Here is a 6,529-nt window from a genome sequence, read left to right as displayed (position 1 = left end):
AAGTGGAGTCACCTTCGGTAGAAACAGGTCTTCCATTGTTGCAAGGTATAAGAAAACGTGAGTGCGTGCGGATATAAGCAGAGTTGTAGATTTGAGGGGATTCATATGTGAGAGAGTTTTTTTATTGTATTTTCTCAGGAAAGTAGTAGGAAAAGTTATCTTGTGACAATGACAAGGATGGGTATAGTGGGGTAGGTGCGTCATGGTCATTGAAGAGAGTGGAGAGTGAGGTGACCAGAGAAATGTTGGAAGACGTCTGGCTAGTGTAGGGGGTTTGGTTGAGGTAAATGTGTCAGTCAGGAAGCTTAGCGCACGCTCAAATTGAGTAGTTAAACGAAACTGGAAACTACAGATAATAGTGCAGTATTCAGGGATAGTAAGAGCAATACCTAAACAGTGAGGGGAAGAGAAATTCCTGGAATTGAGAGCGTGGGAGAGCAAAGGAGGAAGAAAAAGGACAGAGCTGGAGAGCAAGCGAGAGACAGAATAAGAGAGAATGGAAAGGAGGGAGGAGAGAGGGTCGGGTAGAAAAGAGAGAGGCCGGGCACAGTGGCTCACACCTGTAATCCCAGCACTTTGGGAAGCTGAGGCAGGAGGATCACCTGAGGTAAGGAGTTCGAGACCAGCCCAGCCAACATGGCGAAACCCTGTCTCTACTAAAAATACAACAATTAGCCAGGCGTGGTGGCGGGCACCTATAATCCCAGCTACTTGGGAGGCTGAGGCAAGAGAATCGCTTGAAACCCGGAGGTGGAGGTTGCATTGAGCCGAGATCGTGCCATTGCACTCCAGCCTGAGCCACAGAGCAAGACTCCATCTCAAAAAAAAAAAAAAAAAGAGAGAGAGAGACAGAGAGAGAGAAAGTGGCTGTGGAAGTGACCAATCCATGGGAGCCAAGGGAATTAATACCTCAACCTTCTTCCCTTTAATCTCCTGCCAGTGCATCCCATTGGTCAAGCCCAAGTAGGAAGCAAAGGAAAGGAGCTCAGAGCAGAATGAGGGGTGCAGAGTGAGTGGGGAGGTGCATGCAGATAGCACTCAGCATGGCTGGGGAACATGAGTTTGTAATCCCACCAAACTAAATTATGAGATTTCACCACAGCTATACCTGCTCATGGGATCACACTGAGAACGGCGATGTTTGGGTTTATTTCCAAGTGGGTGTTTGGTGGGTGTGGGAGAAGAACAGAGTGCTGAGAGGATCGAGTATGTGCAAAAGAAAGCTCATAAGGATGAACACGGAGCCAGAAGTGAACAAGCAGCAAAGAAAAGATGGCGGTGAATAAAAGGAGAAGAAAGTAGAGGCTCAGTAGATTGGGAGCCCCAACTGATTTTGACTTCTTCTTGCTGCGTCAGAGCAGTGGCGGGAATAAGAACGAGAACAAGATGGCGCCCTCCTCGCGTGTACTTCGCTTGCTTATTTCTCTTGTAATATCCAATAAAGAGCCTCCAGGCAAACATTATCTTTCTTTTTTGGCTGAATTGAAGGGTCCAATCTCTCAACAACCAACTGTTGTAGCAACCAGCAACTCTCAAATGTTGAACCAGAATTTCAACCAGCTTCCCCTTTCTCTTAACCTCAAAATATTTGCAGAATAAAATGGGAGCTGTACTTTTTATTGTCGTTGTGAAACAGATGAGAGGCAAGGCTATGAATGAGAAGTGTATGTGTTTGTGTGCACACATACGGATCCCCATGGAGGTGGAAGGACCGTAGAGATGGATGAATTGTCCTAAAATGAATTGAGCGTGCTGATGATTGATGAGATGGTACCAATAAAATGACGGGAGACTGTTCCCTAGAAGTGAGTAAAATATTCCAAATTTTTTATGAAAAACACAGAATCATGTAAAAACTACTGGCTCTGGCATGTTGCTGCCTACATTATTATTATTACTATTTTTTTTTTTTTGAGACGGAGTCTCGCTCTGTCGCCCAGGCTGGAGTGCAGTGGCGCAATCTCGGCTCACTGCAAGCTCCGCCTCCCGGGTTCACGCCATTCTCCTGCCTCAGCCTCTCTGAGTAGCTGGGACTACAGGCACCCGCCACCACGCCTGGCTAATTTTTTGTATTTTTAGAAGAGGCTGGGTTTCACCGTGTTAGCCAGGATGATCTCGACCTCCTGACTTCGTGATCCGCCCGCCTCGACCTCCAAAAGTGCTGGGATTACAGGCAGAGCCACCGCGCCCGGCCGCCTACATTCTTATAGAAAGACTTATTTATCAAATCTGGATATGCTCCCTATTATATATGTGTGGGGGTGGGGGTGGGGATGCGTGTGTGTGTATACATACACACAAACACGCATATATAGGAAGAAAATAAAACTGGGAATTTTTTAATTTTTTAAAAATTACATTAGAAAGAAATACTATGCTATTTTAATATATTAAAATAAACACTCTCTCCACCTCAGCTTCAATATTCTAATTCCACACATCCGAGGTAACCATGGTGAAGAATTTTCTATTTCCAATTTCTATTTAAAATCCAGCTCTATATAACTACCTTAAAGAACACAGTAAGAGGCCAGGCGCAGTGGCTCACGCCTGTAATCCCAGCACTTTGGGAGGCCGAGGCGGGCGGATCACGAGGTCAGGAGATCGAGACCATCCTGGCCAACACGGTGAAACCCCGTCTCTACTAAAAATACAAAAAAATAGCCGGGCGTGGTGGCGGGCACCTGTAGTCCCAGCTACTTGGGAAGCTGAGGCAGGAGAATGGCGTGAACCCGGGAGGCGGAGCTTGCAGTGAGCCGAGATCATGCCACCGAACTCCAGCCTGGGTGACAGAGCAAGACCCCATCTCAAAAAATAATTAATTAATTAAAAGATAAAATACAGCGAATTAGTGGCTCACAAAATCACTGCAAAGGTAGGAAGAGCCAAAGCAAGGACGCTCCCAGTGATAAAGCTTTACAGATCCCAACACTGTGGCTGTGGTTCAGAAGTCAGGAAGATGCCACTGCTGAATCCATTGGAGCCACCGCCATATTTTTCTCCCTGTATCAGTTAGCTATTCACAATGCTGCTGCATAACAAACCACCCTCAAAATAATAAGCATTATTTTTGTAACCATACATTCATGGGTCAGCTAGGATTTGTCTGATTTAGGCTTAGTTTGGCTCCAAAATGCAGATTTTTTTATCCTCCCGTAAGGAGCGACTACCTGAGCCATCCTCTTCTCATGACTAAAGGCAGAAGCACAAGGACTGAAGAAACCCATTTAAAATGACTGCTTGTATCAATCCTGCTAACACCCCATTGCCACATCACAGCACGTGAACAGGTCCACTATTAATAGGACAGGGAAGTAAATTCTGCTCGTGGTAGGAAGAGGAGAAGGGTATTTGGTAAACAATAACCAAAATGATCACAGCCCACCTGTTCGTCACAATCATTCACGTTTCTTCCACATGCCAATCAATCTAGCCAACATCCCAAGAGTGCCCAAATCTCATCGGGTCGCAGCATTAGGATCTGGCGATCCGCATCAAGTCAACCTTTGTACTATCCTTATTTGGAGGCTTGTGAACTAAAAATACACACTTTAGTCCTTTTCCCCAACATATAATGATACAATTTTGGGACAGAAATAGGATAACAACCAACCCACGTATCTGAAAAAGAGAAGAATAAGACATTGGTCTCATAAATTCTAAAGTTGACCAGGCGCAGCGGTTCATGCCTGTGATCCCAGCACTTTGGGAGGCCGAGGTAAGTGGATCACTTGAGGTCAGGAGTTCGAGACCAGCCTGGCCAACATGGTGAAACCTAGTCTCTACTAAAAATACAAAAATTACCTGGGCATGTTAGTGCGCACCTGTAATCTCAGCTACTCCAGACGCTGAGGTAGGAGAACTGCTTGAACCCCGGAGGCGGAGGTTGCAGTGAGCCAAGATCACGCCACTGCACTCCAGCCTAAGTGACAGAGTGAGACTCCATCTCAAAAATAAAACAAACATAAATTCTAAGGTTTCTCTCTCTCTCACACACAAACATAAATTCTAAAGTCTCTCTCTCTCTCACAGAAACATAAATTCTAAAGTCTCAGAACACATCTAGAGGCTATTCTAAAACAGATTCTGGCTGGGCACGGTGGCTCACGCCTGTAATCCCAGCACTTTGGGATGCCAAGGCTGGCGGACCACCTGAGGTCAGGAGTTTGAGATCAGCTTGACCAACATGGCGAAACCCTGTGTCTGCTGAAACTACAAAGATTAGCCAGGCGTGGTGGCAGGCACCTGTAATCCCAGCTACTCGGGAGACTGAGGCAGGAGAATCACTTGAACCTGGGAAGTGGAGGTTGCAGTGAGCTGAGATTGCACCAGTGTACTCCAGCCTGGGAGACAGAGTGAAACTCCATCTCAAAAATAAATAAATTAATTAACTAATTTAAAAAACAGAGATTCCAGGGGTAAGAGGAGTCCAGAGAACAGGACCCTTGCTCAGCCTGCAGGATCAGGGATCACTTCTAGGAAGGGACAGTGGACATCATCCAGGCTGGGTCCCAATAGTTTAATGACAATTAGGCAGGTGCAGAGGTGAAGGGGGATGGCAATGTCCAGAGGCCCCATGACCACACACACACACACACACACACCCTGCACTCGTAAACCTATCCATGCTCATGTTAGAAAACACTTAGGGCCGGGTGCAGTGGCTCACGCCTGTAATCCCAACACTTTGGGAGGCCAAGGCGGGCGGATCACCTGAGGTCAGGAGTTCGAGACCAGTCTGGCCAATATGGTGAAACCCCGTCTCTACTAACAATACAAAAATTAGCCAGGCGTGGTGGCAGGCGCCTGTAATCCCAGCTACTCAGGAGGCTGAGGCAGGAGGATTGCTTGAATCCGGGAGGCTGAGGCTGCAGTGAGCCAAGATAGCAACACTGCACTCCAGCCTGGGCGAGAGAGCGAGACTCCATCAGAAAGAGAAAGAAAAGAAAGAAAGAAAGAAAGAGAAAGAGAGAGAGAGAGAGAGAGGGAGGGAGGGAGGGAGGGAAAGAAAGAGAAAGAGAAAGAGAAAAAGAAAGAAAGAAGAAAGAAAGAAAGAAAGAAAGAAAGAAAGAAAGAGGAAGAAAGGAAGGAAGGAAGACACTTAGGCCAGCTCTTTTCGAATGGTGAGTCATATCTTCCATTTATCAAAGCACAACCAGCATTGTTTAAATTAAAAATACTGCAAATGTGGATGGAAAAACACAGAGCGTTTCATGTGTATGGCATGAGTTATTTCTAAAAAGGCTTTAGAGATTGTATAGATAGATAGGGATGCCTAAATAGAAAGATATAGATGATAGATAGATAGATGTCAGCTCATATTTTAAAGTCTATTCTTTCTATAGATTATGGTAAAAAAAAATGGAAACCTTGTCTTTGTGAACCCAGAAATCTCATCTTAATCTTTCACGAAGAATAGGAAATATTTTGTAAAGAATAAGGCTGACTTGTTTTTCCAGTCTAGGAATGCCAGCAGAAAGCAACGCTTTTTGAAGAGGGCTTCAGGGTTCCGGCGGAGACAGGCAGAGCCTGCTGTGATTGAGCCCAGGTGGTGACAATTAATCCTTAAGAAGCAAAGTGATACCAGGCAACAGGGTATAATTACTAATCCGATCATAGGGAATGGCTGGTGCAAGAGCGACATCTGGTGGTGAAAAGTTAATCATAGGATTTTCAGAAATGAATTCAACTGGCAGCTCGCTTAAAGACATTCATTGTGGCCAGGTGCAGAGGTTCACGCCTGTAATCCCAGCACTTTGGGAGGCCGAGGCGGGCGGATCACGAGGTCAGGAGATCGAGACCATCCTGGCCAACATGGTGAAACCCCGTCTCTATTAAAATACAAAAAGTTAGCCGGGCGTGGTGGCACACACCAGTAGCCCCAGCAACTGGGGAGGCTGAGGCAGGGGAATTGCTTGAACCCAGGAGGGGGCGGTTTCAGTGAGCTGAGATTGCACCACTGCACTCCAGCCTGGCGACAGAGCAAGACTCTGTCTCAAAAAAAAAAAGACGTTCATTGCACAGAAGATCCAGAGTACAACAGCCAGACTGGAACCATCACGCTAGAGTCATGGCTTCTCTCCCAGTTCCAGGCACAAGACAGTTCACCAACTCAGTGCCCCTTGAGTGAAGGCAAGGCTAGGTAACCAGGCACTGCTATAAGGCCATAGGTAGACACAGTAAGAAAATGCAAAGGGACCGGGCGCGGTGGCTCATGCCTGTAATCCCAGCACTTTGGGGGGCCAAGGGGGAGGTTGATCACCTGAGGTCAGGAGTTCGAGACCAGCCTGGCCAACATGGTGAAACCCCGTCTCTACTAAAAATACAAAAATTAGCTGAGCATGGTGGCACGTTCCTGTAATCCCAGCTACTCGGGAGGCTGAGGCAGGAGAATCGCTTGAGCCTGGGAGGCAGAGGTTGCAGTGAGCTGAGATCGCACCATTGCACTCCAGCCTGAGAGACTAGAGCGAAACACTAGTCTCTCAGAAAAAAAAAAAAAAAAAAAAAAGAAAGAAAGAGAAAGAGAAAG

The sequence above is a fragment of the Nomascus leucogenys genome, chromosome 10, assembly GCF_006542625.1.
Source record: "Nomascus leucogenys isolate Asia chromosome 10, Asia_NLE_v1, whole genome shotgun sequence".
NCBI lineage: Eukaryota > Metazoa > Chordata > Mammalia > Primates > Hylobatidae > Nomascus > Nomascus leucogenys.
This window is presented reverse-complemented; position numbering follows the sequence as displayed.